Source organism: Punica granatum, chromosome 2 (assembly GCF_007655135.1).
Source record: "Punica granatum isolate Tunisia-2019 chromosome 2, ASM765513v2, whole genome shotgun sequence".
Taxonomy (NCBI): domain Eukaryota; kingdom Viridiplantae; phylum Streptophyta; class Magnoliopsida; order Myrtales; family Lythraceae; genus Punica; species Punica granatum.
Window position 1 is genome coordinate 25,015,641 of NC_045128.1, and position 18,589 is coordinate 25,034,229.

Below are 18,589 nucleotides of genomic sequence, written 5' to 3' on the forward strand. Positions count from 1 at the left end.
GAACTAAACGATGTCAGTAGAGAAGCCGAGAAAGAAGTAAACCCTTATGTCGGGGAATTGGTTCACAATCTTAAGTTATAGTTCATTGAACCATGGAGGTTAAATTCTTGCGTGAACCAGGACCACGAGATCTTGGATTTACTTTCCTTTGGGCGAGCATTAGACCGATTCGATTAATTCGACTCTCGGACTGTTCGTTCACCTACTGGAATTCTTACAGAACGAATGTACAAAATAAAATCCTTACAATGCTCTCGAAAACAATAAAAAAAAATTACAAAATGGTCGAATTCCAGTCATTTCGCGTTCGGTTATTATTCCTCTCTAACTCGCCGTGAGTTTAGGGAAAAGATCCAAGAACTGAAATTCAATGCACGCTCTCACTGAGTAGGGCGTTGGACCCTATGAGTGATGGTTAGGGCGTTGAATCCTAATATTATTCGACCTAAGGATCAGGCTCGACCTGCATAGCAAACAAGTGTAGAAAGATAACACGTAACATGTTAATAACAGACAAAGTGTTTGTTATTGTCAAGTGTACGTGTTTTAACAAGTTGTTAATCCGGGATATTTTTGCATGCAAATCCTATCCTAGACAAACAAGCACGTGCCAAGGTTTTAGCATTTGGTTTTGGTTTTAGAACTCGACAAAGAGAGTCAAATCTCGTGTGTGTGGATTGCTTTTACAGTTCTATATAGTGACACTGAATTTCCACTGAATTAACCAAACTCGTGTTTTGACTCTAGATTTGGAATCTAAAATTCCTCCTAACCATCATCTAATATTTGATTAGGTCAAGTGAAAGGTTAATCCACATTTTGCATGTTTTCTGACAGAGATAACCGTTCTAGTTACTCAAGTCTACACTATGATGACAGAAACTCATCAGTGGATAAGAAAAGGCTTTGCAGATGAACTTGCACTGGAATAGGTAGCCTATTCTTATCCTGATACCGTAGTGTTTCTATCAAGCTAACCCTAGGGGTGTCGTTGAATTGTGAAAAGACGATTCTACCCTTTATTTGAAAATTATTTTCAAAAAAGGGAAACATCGCAGTGCGGGCCATCTCGGCCTGTAGCCGGTGTCGACCAATTCCCTGGATCGTCCAGGGTTGTGCAAGAACCCCGAAAAAGCCAAAGAACCGGTCGATCTAACCGGAAGTGATCTAAAAAGAACTTATGTATCCTGACCTGAGTTACCTGAAATCAAGTAAAACTCAAGTTGAGACACACAAGTTCTTCCTAGACGTCTATGCTACATCGAACCGGCGTTTCGGGATTTTGGAAATGCGAGTTTTGAAAAAGGCATTAACGTCATTTGACAACTCATCGACGTGAGTTATCAGTTAATTACCAATTCATACAAACTTATCATTGCAAAGTGGGTTTAATCATGTGAGCGTCCCGGTTAACCCGTTTGTGGATTACAACTTAAAATTAAATGCCGAATGCAATAAATGTGCAGGTTACAATTAATCAGACAGATCAAGAATTGATCCACTGAATGAAATCTGAGTGCCCGAAAAGCTTAATTTAATGAAAAAAATTCATGACACGGCGACCAAAACGGGTCCAGGAAGGTCGAAGATAATTTGGTCAAAATGACCACAATACCCTCGGAATCCAAATGGCCCCGAAAGAGTCATCGATACTTGAATTCATGCATTTTTAATTTAAAAACAATATTTTAAAGTTGTTAGCATGCGGGGTTTGCGACGATATTGAAATTACAATTTGCTTAAAATCCGAGAAATGGATTTCATCGAGGTAAAGAGATCGTTCTTAACCCGAATATGGTAAATGAACTCTCGGCTCTTTCCACTTGGGAATAGCCGTGGGTTTCCTTGACCCGTTCCGGGTTTCAAGCATTCTCTTTAGCCCAATTTCGACTATTTCTCGCTTGCTCAAATGTTAAACACGATAAATGACACGTATTTAACAAAGCCGGTATTGCCAAGAGTTTGGAAAAGGCATTCAAACATACAAACATGCACAAACACGTTATTTATGGAATCGATAAAACAAGACCGGCTCCATGGACTTGGGAAAAAATAAAGATTCGGGAAACAACTCAAATCGGGGCCTAGGAATCCGGTCTTGACCCGAAAAGGTCAAGAATACCCTCGGTTACCTCTCTAAGAGGTTAATCCTAAAGTTATCTCGGCTTTTTCGGGTCGATATGGTTTTCTCGACTTCGATTTAAACATTTCCCAACATGCTAGCACGTTAAACGATGATAAACACGCATGATATAACATGAAAATTGCATAAAGATTAAAACTTGGAAATAAAACATGCATAAAACCCCTTATAACTCCATAAACGTAACGAGAATGTAAAAGTCCTAGCTCCTCTAAGTCAGGAATGGTTATACCTAGTCCTAGGATGCGGGATGGGACTATTAGAAGTCGGGTTTGACCTTTGTTGGGTCAAGTTTGGGCTATTTTTCGTTGAACAGACCTGGCTGGAACACTGAACAGACCTGACTGGCACAAGTCGGGTTGAATGTCACCACGGAAGTTCCCTCGGAGGTGACTGTGGTGGTCGTTTGGTTAGCGGCTCCTGACTCCTAACTGACCCTCAGAGGTGACTGTGGTGGTCGTTTGATCCCAAAGTTATCGGGTCGAACCATACATCCCTGCAAAGATCACGGAAAACAAAGCACGTTTGGAATTTCGGACCTGTCTGGCACCAGTTGGGTCGGACATCGCCACGGTGTCTCCCGATGGAATTTTGAGGCAAGGTCAGCGGCTCCTGACTCCTAACTAACCTCCGGAGGTGACAGTGGTGGCCGTTTGGTACCAGACTTATCAGGTCGACCCGTCAAGCCCCGCAAAGATCACGAAAAACAGAGCACATTTGGAATTTCAGACCCGTCTAGCACCAGTCGGGTCGGACATCGCCATGGTGTCTCCCGATGAAATTTTGAGGCAATGTCAATGGCTCCCGACTCCTAACTGACCCCTGGAGGTGATTGTGGCGGTCGTTTTGTGAAAGGAGACTCGGATCGATCCGATCTGAAAGAAAACCGTAAGAACAGTCAGAAAAATCGACCCGACTGGGCAGTCGGGCTGTTTCTTCGTGCTGGGTTAAAACCGACGGGTTTTTCTTGGATTTCTTGACTCCTTGACACCCTAGAGTTGTGTGGGGAGGTGTTTGATGGGTTTTGGAGACTCAAACCGACCCGGAAGGCCTTGAAACTCAGGTTGCCATTTTTGACCCGAGAAGATCGTTTTCTGGGTTCGATTCTGTGGTGGCTGTTTCGAAGGGTTGGAGGCTTCAAACTTAAAATCTAAACCCGGAAATGGATAGAAGGGGTCGAAAACATGTGGGATATGAAGTTTGGTGAAGTTTGGATTTAAGCCGGGATGGTAAATAACATGATTCCGACTTGAGTTTTTGATGTTCTTGCTTGGTTTTGCTGAACCTAAGCTGCGAATTTTGCTGAGTTCTTGAGGGAGCTTGAGAGCTTTTGAAGAGTGAGGAATGCTAGAGAGATGATGTGTGGTGACTTGTGATTAAGTTAATGACTTAAAGGATATAAATAGGTAAAGATTAAGTGTAATTAAGTGAGAAAAGCTTGATTAATGGCATGGATTAAGGGGGATCCGAATTTTTAATGAAGATGGGGATGAAGACTTCTTGAAATGCATCAATGAAGAAGAGCCAAATGCATTGATGGTGAAGTGAAGTTGGAGTGTTGAAATGAAATTGTGAGTTTGATATTTTGAATGGAAAATAAGGTACCTTGCATGGAGAAGAAGCCAAAGGAGGTAGGGTGGTCAAGAGGGAGTCATGGCTGGTCATAGAGGAGTTGTGGGCCCCACGGCCTTCAGGGAAAGTTTGGGTGTCAATTGATCGCGTGTTCGAGGTTCGTGGCTCAAATGAATGTCGAATTGCCATTGTACGCCCGAAAACAATTCAAATGAGCCTAAGATTGTCTATTTTGCCCTAAAGAATGTTCGTGTGATTTTTGGGCTCGGAAGCCGGTTTTGCTCGTTTCTGAATATCAGAGCAAAGTTAGCCGTTTCTAAATGCGTATCTCTTGTTTGTATTCCGAATCGGTCGTTTTGACATGCATTGTCAATCAGACTGAATTATTGACCAATAAGCCGTTATTGTCAATGTGAAGTCGGAGACGTCCTAAGAGTCCGAAGCCGAATCTCTCAGAATGCTTTCTGAGTTGCTTGGGCGAGCCAAAGATCACTGTAATCTCTGTTCGTTGAGAACTGGGCTCGAAGGACTGAAAAATTGCATCTGAAACTCTAAAACGGTGTTCTGAGGGTCTAGATGGATTGTGAGATTCCATTTGAGGATTTCACGCTGAGCGTTGAGATGAGTAGCACTGGGTTTGCCAACCATCCGGCGTCAAGTTTCCACGAAAAGGACCTTCGTTTATGAATTTCCGTTGAAAACGGACTTTTCTACTCTTCGGAGGTCACTCGGGAAATTGAAAGAGATATCGCAGTCTGATTTGCCCAATTGCATATGTCCGTTGTTGTTTTCTGGGCAATGCATGGCTAACTTGGTTTGCCGATGTTCTGTCAGACCAGTTTTCGGATAAAGTTTTCCGTTGAAAGGTATGCTTGTTCTGTCGTTCGAGAATCATTAGAGGAGTCTGTATGACTTCTAAAAGACAGTTTGAAGCAATGATCATGCTATGCATAATTGTCGGACATGACTGTATCTGACATTGGGCATTACCTTTTCTTGGATGAACCGACATTTTTGGACTTCCATTGAAAAGTTGTTTGTATTTTGAAATTGCTCTATATGGAGCAGTTGATCTGCGAAATGTGTTCGGAGACACTTTTCATATGTTTGACGTCGCGATGAATTTTTGAAGTCCAATATTGACTATCTTCTGATGGTCGAGCGGACCAGTGGAAAATAGCACTATCGGCGATCTATTTTGAAAATGCCGGTATGGATGCTGTCTAAGCTGTCTGTTTGCTCTTTATGTTGCTGAATGATTCTATATGTTTATCTGTCATATGCTTGAATTATTTGTCTATCTCTATTGACTTGAGAATGAATAGCAATTTGCTGCTCTGTCGAGCCCTCTTCTGTATCGATGCTCAAGTCGTAATCTGAATTGTTGTTGATAGGCGTTGCTTGAACTAGTGAACCAAAAATGGGGTGCTGACAACCTCCGAATAGCGGAAAAGTCCGTTTTCAACGGAAATTCATGAACGGAGGTTCTTTTCGTGGAAACTTGACGCCGGATGGTTGGTAAACCAAGTGCTACTCATCTCAACGCTCAACGTGAAATCCTCGGATGGAATCTCACAATCCATCTAGACCCTCAGAACACCGTTTTAAGGTTTCAGATGCATTTTTTCAGTCTTTCGAGCCCAGTCCTCAACGAACAGAGATTACAGTGATCTCCGGCTCGCCCAAGCAACTCAGAAAGCAATCTGAGAAATTCGGCTTCGGACTCTTAGGTCGTCTCCGGCTTCACATTGACAATATCGGCTTATTAGTCAATAATTCAGTCTGATTGACAATGCATGTCAAAACGACCGATTTGGAATACAGACAAGAGATACGCATTCAAAAACAGCTAACTTTGCTCTGATCGCTTGAAACGAGCAAAATCGACTTCCGAGCCCAAAAATCACACGAACATTCTTTAGGGCAAAATAGACAATCTTAGGCTCATTTGAATCGTTTTCGCGCGTACAATGGCAGTTTGACGTTCGTTTGAGCCACGAACCTCAAACACACGATCAATTGAGACCCGAACTTTGTCTCGAACTTTCCCTCTAGGCCGTAGGGCCCACGGCTCCTCCATGACCAGCCATGACTCCCTCTTGACCACCCTATCTCCTTTGGCTTCTTCTCCATGCAAGTTGCCATATCTTCCATTCAAAATATCAAGCCTAAAATTTCATTTCAACACTCCAACTTCACTTCACCATCAATGCATTTGGCTCTTCTTCATTAATGCATTTCAAGAAGTCTTCATCCCCATCTTCATTAAAAATTCGGATCCCACCGAATCCATTTCATTAATCAAGCTTTTTCTTACTTAATTGCACTTAATCTTTACCTATTTATATCCTTTAAGTCGTTAACTTAATCACAACTCACCACATACCATCTCTCTAGCATTTCTCACTCTTCAATAAGCTCTCAACTCCCCTTTAGTTCCAGCAAAAATCGCACCAAGCAAGGGCAAGCAAAACCAAGCAAAACCCTCAAAGACTTAAGTCGGAATCGTGGTATTTACCATCCCCGCTTAAATCCAAACTTCACCAAACTTCATATCCCACATGTTTTCGACCCCCTCTATCCATTTATGGGCTTAGATTTTAAGTTTGAAGCCTCCAACCCATCGGAACAGCCACCATAGAACCAAACCCATAAAACGGTTTTCTTGGGTCAAAAATGGCAACCCGAGTTTCAAGACCTTCCAGGTCAGTTTGAGTCGCCAAAACCCATCAAACACCTCCCCACACAACCCGAGGGTGTCAAGGAGTCCAGAAATCAAAGAAACACCCGTCGGTTTTAACCCAGCACGAAGAAACAGCCCGACTACATAGTCGGGTTGATTTTTTTGACTATTCTTGCAATTTTCTTTCAGATAGGTCGATTCGAGACTCCTTTCACAAAATGACCACCACAGTCACCTCCGAGGGTCAATTAGGAGTCGGGAGCTGTTGACCTTGCCTCAAAATTCCATCGGGAGACTCCGTGGCGATGTCCGACCCGGCTAGTGCCAGACGGGTCCAAAATTCCAGACGTGCTCTGTTTTCCGTGATCTTTGCATAGCTGTAAGGGTCAACCCGATAACTCTGGGACCAAACGAACACCACCCCTTTAGGGGTCAATTAGGAGTGAGGAGCCGCTGACCTTGCCTCAAAATTCCATCGAGAACTTCCGTGGTGACGTCCAACCTGACTTATGCCTGTTGGGTCTGTTCAGTGTTCCAGCCTAGTCTGTTTGTGCATTTCGGGTCTGTTCAACGAAAAACAACCCAAATCTGACCCAACAAAGGTCCAACCCGACTTTTAACAGTCCCATCCCACATCCCGAGACTAGGTATGACCATTCTTGACTTAGAGGAGCTATGACTTTTACATTCTCGTTGCATTTATGGAATTATAAGGGGTTTTATGCATGTTTTATTTCCAAGTTTTAATCTTTATGCAATTTCCATGTTATATCACGCGTGTTTATCATCGTTTAACGTTCTAGCATGTCAGAAAATGTTTAAATCGAAGTCGAGGAAACCATATCGACCCAGAAAAGCCGAGATAACTTTAGGATTAACCTCTTGGCGAGGTAACCGAGAGTATTCTTGACCTTTTCGGGTCAATGCCGGATTCCTTGCCCCGATTTGAGTTGTTTTCCGAATCTTTATTTTTTCCCAAGTCCATGGAGCCGGTATTGTTTTATCGATTCCATAAATAACGTGTTTGTGCATGTTTGTATGCTTGAATGCCTTTTTCCAAACTCTAGGCAATACCGACTTTTTTAAATACGTGTCATTTATCGTGTTTAACATTTGAGCATGCGAGAAATAGTCGAAATTGGGTTAAAGAGAATGCTTGAAACCCGGAACGGGTCAAGGAAACCCATGGCTATTCCCAAGAGGAAAGAGCCGAGAGTTCTTTGACCTTATTCGGGCTAAGAACGATCTCTTTACCTCGATGAAATCCATTTCTCAGATTTTGTGCAAATTGCAATTTCAATATCGTCGTAAACCCCTCATGCTAACAACTTTAAAACATTGTTTTTAAAGTAAAAATGCATGAATTCAAGTATCGATGACTCTTTTAGGGCCATTTGGATTCCGAGGGTATTTTGGTCATTTTGACCAAATTATCCTTGACCTTCCTGGACCCGTCTTGGTCGCCGTGTCATGAATTGTTTTCATTAAATTAAGCTTTTCGAGCACTCAGACTTCATTCAGTAGATAAATTCATGATCTGTCTGATTAACTGTAACCTGCACATTTATTGTATTCGGCATTTAATTTTAAGCTATAATCCACAATGTTAATCGAGATGCTCACATGATTAAACCCACTTGGCAATGATAAGTTTGCATGAATTGGTAATTAACTGATAACTCGCGTCGATGAGTTGTCAAATGACGTTAATGCCCTTTTCAAAACTCGCATTTCTAAAATCCCGAAACACGCGGTCCGATGTAGCATGGACGTCTAGAAAGGGCTTTTGTGTCTCAATTTGAGTTTTTACCTGATTTCAGGTAACTCAAGTTATGATACAAAAGATCTTTTTAGATCACTTCCGGTTAGATTGATCGGTTCTTTGGCTTTTTCGGGATTCTTGCACAACCCTAGACGATCCAGGGAATTGGTCGACACCGGCAACAGGCCGAGGTGGCCCGCACTGCAATGTTTCCCTTTTCTAAAAACAATTTTCAAATAAAGGGTAGAATCGTCTTTTCACAGTTCAGCGACACTCCTAGGGTTAGCTTGACAGAAACACTACAGTATCAGGATAAGAATAGGCTACATGTTCAGGTTCAGGTTCATTTGCAAAGCCTTTTCTTATCCACTGATGAGTTTCTGTCATCCTATCGTAGACTCGAGTAACAAGAATGGTTATCTCTGTCACAAATCATGCAAAAATACTGATTAACCTTTCGCTTGACCTAACCATACACTAGATAATGGTTAGGTGAAACTCTAAGTTCCAAATATATAGTCAAAACACAAAGTTTGGCTAATTCAGTGGTGATTCAGTGTCACAATACAGAACAACTGTAAAAGCGATCCACACACATGAGATTTGACTCTATTTGTCAAGTTCTCAAAGTAAAGCCGAATGCAAAACATTTTGCACGATTGCTTGTTTAGCATATGGCATTTGCTTGCAAAATACCCCTGGGTTAATAAATTGTTAATTCACGTAAACTTGGCAATAACAAACACATTGCCTGCAATCTTCATGCTGTTTGTTACTTTTCTGCTATTGCTTGTCCATGCGAGTTGAGCCCGACCCATAGGATGCATTGCACTTAGGGTTCAACGCCCTAACCATCGATCACAGGGTCCAACGCCCCATTCATTGAGAGCGCTTGAATTTCAGTTTTTCGGTGTTTCCCTAAACTCACGGCAAGTCGGAGCTTAATAATAACCGAAAGCAAATCAACTGGGATTCAATCATTTGTAATTTGTATTTTATTGTTTTTCTAAGAGGATTGTAAGGATTTTACTTTGTACATTCATTCTGTAAGAATCCCAGTCGGTGAGCGATCCGAGAGTCGAACTAATTGAATCGGTCCAATGCTTGCCCAGACAAGAGTAATCCTAAGATTTCGCGGTTCCGGTTCACGCAAGAATTCAAACATCATAGTTTGATGAACTGTAACGCACGATTGTGAACCGATTCCCAGACACATGGATCTACTTCTCTCTCGGCTTCTCAACCGACATCGTTTAGTTCACCGAATTTTCGGTGTCAAAACGTGTAAGCCAAGCGCAGCCTAATTCACGTGGTAAATAAAAACAAGAAGCTTAGCAAACCAGAGTACCGAAAGGGTGTGCGAAATTTATGCCTGCACGTAACATGAGCCCCCGAACTCGGACTTTCCGGTTCTGCACAGATCAATGCCTTAGCAAAACTAGGTGTATCTATTACCCCTATACCCGGGTAACTTATCGGCTTTCGACCTCCGAGTTGTAAAATGGTAAGTGGTGACTCCTTCTCTCACGCGTGTCACATCCGTCACGCGTCCCCACGGCAAGGTGGACACTCCCAAACCGCGCGATCCAAAAGCGCGCAATGCGGGCCCTGATGAGAGAGCACATTCGGATCCGTACACTAGTGAATCTAGATAAATGATGGCCATACCCTTCATGATTAATCCGTGGGCATTCTTCCGAAGAGATTCCTTCGATTTTGAAATTCCAATAGAAAATCCATAGAACTAAAACTTCAGGAAAAAAATGAAGTCCTTTGGACTTGAGCTTTCCTCGATCAATTGTGTTTTTCGTTTCTAAACATTTTTCATCCTTCGTAAGTCTTGGGTGGCGGAATTTCTAAGAGAGACCCATGAAAATCCCACTAGTCATGGAATCATGTTGACAATTTTTCATATCTAACACCAAAATGAAAAAAAAATCAAGTATGGGCAAAGCTAGAGTAGAGAATGGCTCGATTCCAAGTAGTAACATAATCTTTGTAAATTATATGTTTGAGGAGAATAGGATTGAGAGAACTTTTGTCAGTGGTGAGAAAGTATTTCAGTCGAAAGGGAAATATATTTTCATGATTTTGGCTTTACAATATCATAATTTGTTGAGATTAATCGTGTCCGATATGTCCATGATGAAAACTGAATCGGTATCAACTAGAACGTATTCATAAAATTCCCTAGAGTAATGGAGATGAAGGAGGAGTAGTCATGGTGGAAGGACTAGGTGACTTCCTTGCGTAAGACTCTTTAATCTTGGGAGATCCTATCATAGAAGACATTTTCCCTATAGAAATTCTCTTATAAGAAAATATGGTAAAGAATTATCCTTTGATAAATTTCAAAATTAAAAAAAGATAAAATTGCTTGCCATCTTGAGGAAATTTATTTGTGAACTAAATTTTGAACATCTTTTTGCAATATTTCTTTCGCACTTTTACAATCAATCCTTAATAAAAACCTTTTATTATATAAGTCATCTTGAAATTTTCAAATACATAAAACAATTGATCAAATCTCTATTAACTGTAGAATAATTTTGAGTCCAGTAACACTTTGGTCCTCTAATTTTTTAATTGCCAGCACTTAACTACCTGAATTGTCAAAATCGAGAATTTGGTCCCTGAATTTTCAAAAATCATAACAAAATGGTCATTTTAAGGACCAAACTGTTGGCAAAAAAAATGGCTAAAATGACCATTTTGTTATGGTTTTTGAAAATTCAATAACCAAATTCTTGATTTTAAAAATTCAGATAGTCAAGTGTTAGCAATTGAAAAATTGGAGGACCAAAGTGTTAGTGAACTCGAATAATTTTCTTGCGGCCCTATCTATATCCCGGAATAAAATCTTACAATTAATTCATTGTCAAGCTTTTTTTTTTAAATTCCTTTGTATCCTATATCTTATGCATCTGTTTCTATAATGAGACTAGCCTGAGTATGAAGTAATCCTAAGCATGGCAAATGATTTACCTTTTCTTTAATGATCTGTATGGCTTTAGTCATTTCTTTGTTCCATGTAGGATGATTTTTTGCTATCTTTGAAATAAATGTTTGCAAATTATTCATAAATTTAATGAATTCCGAAACATTATATAAACATCCTAAAAACCTTTGAAGATAATTTATATCTTTAATTTCATCAGAAATTTTGCTTGCAAATTTTATAGATCGAGATATAGGCTTAATCGTACCCTGATAAATGTCATAACCTAAAAATCTAATCTTGGTTTGGAATAATTTCATCTTTAATGCAGACACCACTAATCCATTTTTCTTAACAATATGGAAGAATGCATGAAGATCTTTAAGGTGTTGATTAATATCTTTTGAAAACACTAAAACATCATCTATAAAAACTATGGTAAATTCTGTGTACGGATTAAATGTCATTCATTATGTTTTGAAATTCTGAATGGGCATTTTTTAATCCAAAGGGCATTACATTTCATTTGTAGTGTCCAAAAGTTATAATAAAAGCTGTTTTATATCTATTCTTTTCATTTATCTAAACCTACCAAAAACCGTACTTCATGCCGATTTTCAAAAAGATTTTTGTGGCATAAAGTTTTTTTAATACATCACACTTATTAGGTATGGGATATTGTATCCGCTTTAATAGCTTATTTAAGGGTTTGTAATTTATCACTAATCTTCAAGCTCCTCTTTCAATTTCTGCTTGATTTTGTACTTAAAATGCAGCGCAACTCCATGGAGATTTACTTTTTCTTACTAATCCCTTTTTTAACAAATCGTTAGTTTTTTTGATGCAGAATTTCAGTAATTCTTTGTTCATCTGAATTGGTCTAGCTTTTGTAGGAATATTTCTTTCGTTAAAATACTTTTCATCAGGTAAAGAAACTATATGATGCTTTCGTCCCCAAAAAGCATTTGGTATTGTAGAGCATATCTCTTTTTTCAAAATTTGCCGGCAAAATTCTTACTTCATCCTTTATTTCTTTTTTCGTAAGTTGTTGTTCTACTCTTTTTCCCTTTAATTCCCTATTCATATAATATAAATGATTTTCTTTTCCTTTAATTAGGTTTATTGTTTGAAAAATTAATCTACTTTGTAAGGTTAAAATATATATTTCTTTAATAGGATCTAACAAATCAAAACAGAGAGTTTTCACTAAAATATTGGTATTGATTTCTTCAGGCGTTGCTTAAAATGGGTAAAATTGCGTTAAAAACAAATCATTCCGATAGAAATATCATTAACCAAATAAAGGTTGTTTTAAAGCAATATTTGTCTTTATAGATGTGAGCTTTCAAGATTTTACAATTAATTTTTAATCTCGATCCAATCTCACCATGAAGCCTCTCAGTAATTTTTTCGTAATATTTTGTAGGTACTATCCCTTCTTGTAGACAATTCATATCTACTCCAGTATTTAGTAAGGCTACGGTGTCTAACTTAAAAGTCTTCACTTATTATTACTTTTATTCTTACGTTTCCTCCTGAGAGGGAATGGACATTGTAAGATATTCTAATTTCAATCTGCACGATAGTGTGAAAATTACAGTAAGTAAGAATAAACTTAGTTGCTTTGAAAGTGTTTTGCTGGGGAGCAATGGTCTCGGCAATAAGTCCCAAGGAGAGGCAGTGAGACCATTGGTCAGCGGCAACCACACAACAACTAAAGGTGCTTAAAATTAAAATTAACCTCTTCAATTTACACAAGATTTTGTAGAAAGAAATTAAGATGTCTACACTATTCAGAAAACTTTCACGTCGAATATCCAGCGCTAGTTCAGATACCAGTAGTATTTACTCTTTTCACTCAACTCAAGTTGAATTTTCTACGCAAAAATTGAATCTAACCAAGATCTTCATAACGCACAAGAAGTTCAAATTGCAAATATAAAACAAGATTTACAAAATTGGGATATTCCCAAGACTAATAAGAAAGAAAAATATGAAGTTAGAATTTTTTATTCTTTTCGAGATTATACCATTAAAACGGTTGAAAAATCAATACCCATCTCAGAAGAAGTTATTAACTTGGACTTATTTGCAAAAGAATTTATAATAGAACATAGAACGAAAGAAAAGTTTTTATATATGAGGTTAGTACAAATAGCAGTAAAATCCTTAAATAGGACAAGATTAGATGTACCTATTTTAGTTTGCTAAAGAGACGCAAAGTTTATTTTTTTAAGAAATCTTTATTAGCAAACTTAGAGTCAAAATCTCTGAACATTTTTCATTCTTCGTACATTCTGAGCGGCAAAATTTCTAGGAGAGTCCCATGAAAATCCCACCAGTCATAGAACCATCTTGGAAATTTTTTGAATCATACACCAAAATGAAAAAAAAAACCATGTATGGGCAACGTTGGAGTACAGAAAGGCTCGACTCCAGGCTATAACATAATGTGTGTAATACCTAAGAAGAGAGATTTATTAAAAAGACTATATGACGCAAAAGTTTTTTCAAAATTCGATATGAAATTGGGATTTTGGCAAGTGCAAATTGATGAAAAATACAGTTATAAAACAACATTTACGGTACCCTTTGAACAATACGAAGGAATGTAATGCCTTTCGGATTAACAAAATGCATCTTCGAAATTTCAGAATATAATGAATGATACATTTAAGTTGTATACAGAGTTTACTATTGTTTATATAGATGATGTTTTAGTATTTTCAAAATACATTGATCGGCATTTTAAGCATGTTCATGCATTTTTTCATATCCTTTAGAAAAATGGATTAGTAGCGTCTGCATTGAAAATGAAGTTGTTCCAAACCAAGATTAAGGCTACGTTTGGTTTGCTGGAATGGAATTGATACATAATAGAATAGACATGTATTAGAATAAACAAGGAATATAATATAAATTCTTGTGAACTTTTTATTTGTTTGGTTGGAGGGAATAACAAAACTGAGAACTGAAATTTTATATTTGGTTGATCGAAATATACGGGGAATATGACATGTTTCAAAACCAAAAGACACATATACTCCAGATTTTAAATATTTCATTAATGTCAAATAAGAAAAATTGAAAGTGCCACTGTTCATCTTCTTTTTCGAAGATGAACAGCAGCAACAGCCATGGATAAGGTCAGGCCGGAGTAATCAGTCGATCTTCTGCCATCATTCCTCTCCCTCCTCTCCTTCTCCGACCTCTTCTAATCTCGAGGTGAGACTCCGCCTATTCCCCGACCTCTGAGGTGAAAAACTTCGACTCCTGCTCCTTCTCCTTCGATGCCTATCCTTGTCCCTATCCTTGTCTCCACGCCACTCTCTGCTTTAGCTTCGCCTCCTCGAATGCCTATCCTTGTCCCAATCGTTATCCCTCTCTCTGCTTCTCGACCGGTGCCGTCTGTCCGAAACCCTAGCTTGTCGGCAGAGCGAGGGGATCAGTGCTTCAAGCGGGGAATGGGTTGACGAGTGAGCTTCGACTCGCGAACTGGAGTCGCCGAGTGGACTGGCAGAGTTAAGTCTTTGAGGTGCAGAGCTTAAAGGGAGCAATCATAGTCGGAGGAGGGCTCGAGCACTTCTCAGCTTGGATTGCTCTGGTATCATAGTCGGGGAAGCAGAGAGATAGAACGATGGCATGATATTGAAATTACTGAAGAAACGTGAAGGCATTTTCGTCTTTTCACACCCTTTTTCCAGATACACAACGGCTATTCCAGACATTCAAGGGAGGCTTTCAAATTCCGTATGAAAGCCGGATTGTGATGCCCATTCGGAATAGCTATTCCGCATTCCCATGAACCAAACGCCAGAATGCGTATTCCGTACGAAATAGGCATTCCGTTCCCTATCATTTCCTACGAACCAAACGTGCCCTAGATTTTTAGGTCACAGGTAAACCCATATCACGTTCTATAGATTTTGCAAGCAAATTTCCGGATGAAATTAAAGATAAAAATCAACTTCAAAGGCTTTCAAGATATTCGAATTATGTTTCGTATTTTATTCCAAACTTACACATAATTTCCAAACCTTTATTTCAACAATTACAAAAAAATCCTCCTGCATGGAACAAAGAAATTACTAATGCTATACAGATTGTTAAGAAAAATGTACATTATTTGCCATATTAAGGACTACCTCATTTTTAGGCTAGTCTCATTATTGAAATAGATGCATCGAATGTAGGCTACAGAGGAATTTTGAAGCAAAAGCTTGACAAATAATTAATTGTAAGATTTTATTCCGGAATAAGGACGGGGCCGCAAGAAAACTATTCTATAGTTAAGAAAAAAGTTTTATTATTATTTTTATGTATTTCAAAATTTTAAGATGGCTTATATAATAAAAAGTTTTTATGACGAATTGATTGCAAAAGCGCGAAAGAAAAACTGCAAAAAGATATTTAAAATTTAGTTCACAGATAAATTTTTGCAAGATGGTAGGCAATTTTATCCTGTTTTGATTTTGAAATTGAATTTATCAAAGGAGAACCTAATACTTTACCAGATTTTCTTACAAAAGAATTTCAACAGGGAAAATATCTTCTATAATAGGATCTCCAAAGAAGAAAGAATTTTACGCAAGAAAATCTCCTAGTATCGCAGCCATGACTACTCCTCCTTCATCTTCATTGCTTTATCATCAATATAAAACTCTTAGATTGATTTCTCCATCCACTTTTAGACTCATGACTATGTTAGGAACAACATATTCTCCTTAAGCTCCATCTCTTCCTTTCCACTATCTCTCTCCTTCTACTCCTTATCCTTCTTCTACTTTTGCTCAAGTAGTTAATCCCGAAGTCAAGAATATAAAGGGATTCATAGTAAATGCTACAGTCCATTTATGTCCTATAGAGTCAAAATTCGAAAATCTTTCTCCTTATGTAATTGCAGAAAAAATTTATCCCAAAGTTTCTAATTTTTCAATTCATGGTGGGAAAACTAGGGAATTTTATTAATACATTCTTGTAGATGTCGACTCAGTTATTATCACGGAAATACCATATGCAAATAATCCCAATAAGATCTTATATTGCAAGATCAAGATCATAAAAATCCTTTTCCCTTCAGACAAGAATGCTCTTTTAACCATCCCACAAAAGTTCTCTAAATCCTATTCTCCTTAAACCTACGATTACGCATATTATGTTACCGCCTGGAGTCGAGCCTTTCTTTACTCAAGCTTTGCCCATACATGATTTTTTTTCATTTTGCTATAAGATACGAAAAATTTCTGAGATGATTCTATTACTGGTGGAATTTTTATTGGGCTCTCCTAGAAATTTTGCAACCCAAAACGTACGAAGAATGAAAAATGTTCAAAGATGAAATCATAGCTGAGAGAGGACCGCTCAAAACCAAAGGACTTCACTTTTTTGTTGAAACTTCAAGATTGAAAAAATTTATCCGGAAGAATGCCCACAGATCAATCCCGACATGTGTGATCATCATTTCCTTAAGACTCACTAGATAGTCTAAGGTCAAGTGATGGCCAAGTTGTAAGGAAGACCAAGCATGTCCACAAGCTGTTCAAAGATGGATTGACAAGATGTTACAAAATATTCAGAGTTTTTGCAGATCAAAGCACAAATGCTAGTCGATCTATAGAAGGCCGGCTCTCTCGGAGAAATGCAAGCCCAGGTCCAGAAAATGCATTCTATGTGCAGTCCTGAAGGATCGGTCTCAGAGTCCGCACACCCACCAGATGACCATTCTCAAGACTCTCAAATTCCTTATCAATTGTGAGTCATGATGAAAATACAAAATAGCAAAAAGAAAGATGACAATGACAAAAGGCGAAAGATTCCTACACGAAACGATCGGAAATAGGGAACTCTTTTCTTTTCCTTGACTACGAATTGTGTATCCTCACATTATTGCTTGTACTATTTTGCTTTCACTATTCAAAAGACAATAATGTATTAGTTCTAGGTTAGGTTCATACGCGTCTAAAGTAGACTTTGCTTTTACGCTGTATAAATGGGGTAAACGAAAGGGAGGAAGGAATTGCAAAAAACACAGCCTGAAATCCTCTTTAGAAATTCGTTAGACATGCTCAAAGCATGTTATTCCTTTTCCATGAATATGTACTCTTGCTTCTTCAGCTCCATACGAAAGATATCATTGATGAAATAAATGAAGATTTGTAAGTATTTCTATTGTTCAAAATTATCTTTCACTATGTCTTATTGGTTTGAAATAAATTACTATCAAAAGAAAAGATATTAAATGTTTTGTTGGAATCAATATTCTAAAGTAATCGAAAGATTAAAATTTGAACTTGATTGTTTATTTGCGGCTTTAAGATATCCTCATAATGAAAGTATTGCTTTAAATAATTTTGATCTAATGAATAGAAAGATTAAATTAATAGTGGACGTAAAGAGAAAACAAGAGGAAACTAGGCGATCAATAGGTACATATATTTGTTATAATTCATTGCATACTTCATATCACAATAAACATAAATGATTTTGTGATTTCATTGAATATAATAGTTATAAAGTTATTAAATTAGAATAAAAGGTATATTCTTTATTATTTTTATCATGCAAGTTTACCGGGATATGTATTTAATAATCACAAATATAGTCAAAGACTAATTGGAAACATGATGAATACTTTCCACGAAGAAATAAAAAGATTGAGAAATCCTAATGTAGAAAATGAAAGCCAAGAAAATGGAAGACTTGGAAGTCAAAATAATGCAAGCTTAGATAATGATTGATTTCAAGGAGACGATGACCTTGAAGCGTGAATGAAAATGAGCTATAATCATACAATCAAACATTTAATGAATCATTTAAATGTCGACAAGTATGATCATAATGAATGTATAAAATACGCCTAAGTGTTGAGAGGGAATAAATAATTTAGAAAGTCTTGTCAAAAATCCCAAAAGTTGATCAAACGCCACTATTCAAAAGAGGGACGACATTAAATACTTATGAAGAACAATTTATTACGTATTTACATTAATTGAAAATAAATAAAGGTCAATAGAAAATGAAAGGAAAATAATTTCTTCATTTATTTGCTAACAAATTTCTCATTTGATATTCACATTTTACACCTGGGTACATCAAAATGGTATCAGAGCCATGTTCGCAAAATTTTTGGGGGCAGAATGGAATGAATATTGTAAGATATTTTAATTTCAATATACAAGATAGTTTGAAAATTGCAGTAAGTAAGAATAAACTTAGGTGCTTTGAAAGTGCTTTGCTGGATAGCCGTTGTCCCAGCAATAAGTCCCAAGAAGAGGCAATGAGACCATTGGTCAACGGCGACCGCACAGCGCCTAAAGGCACTTAAGGTTATAGAAAGAAAGAAAGTTCAAATTTACACAAGATTTTATATAAAGAAATTAAGATGTCTTCACCATTCAGAAAACTCTCGTCGAAAATCTAATGCTAGTTTAGATACCAGTAGTATTTAGTCTTTTCACTTCGCTCAAATTAAATTTTCTATACCAACAATGG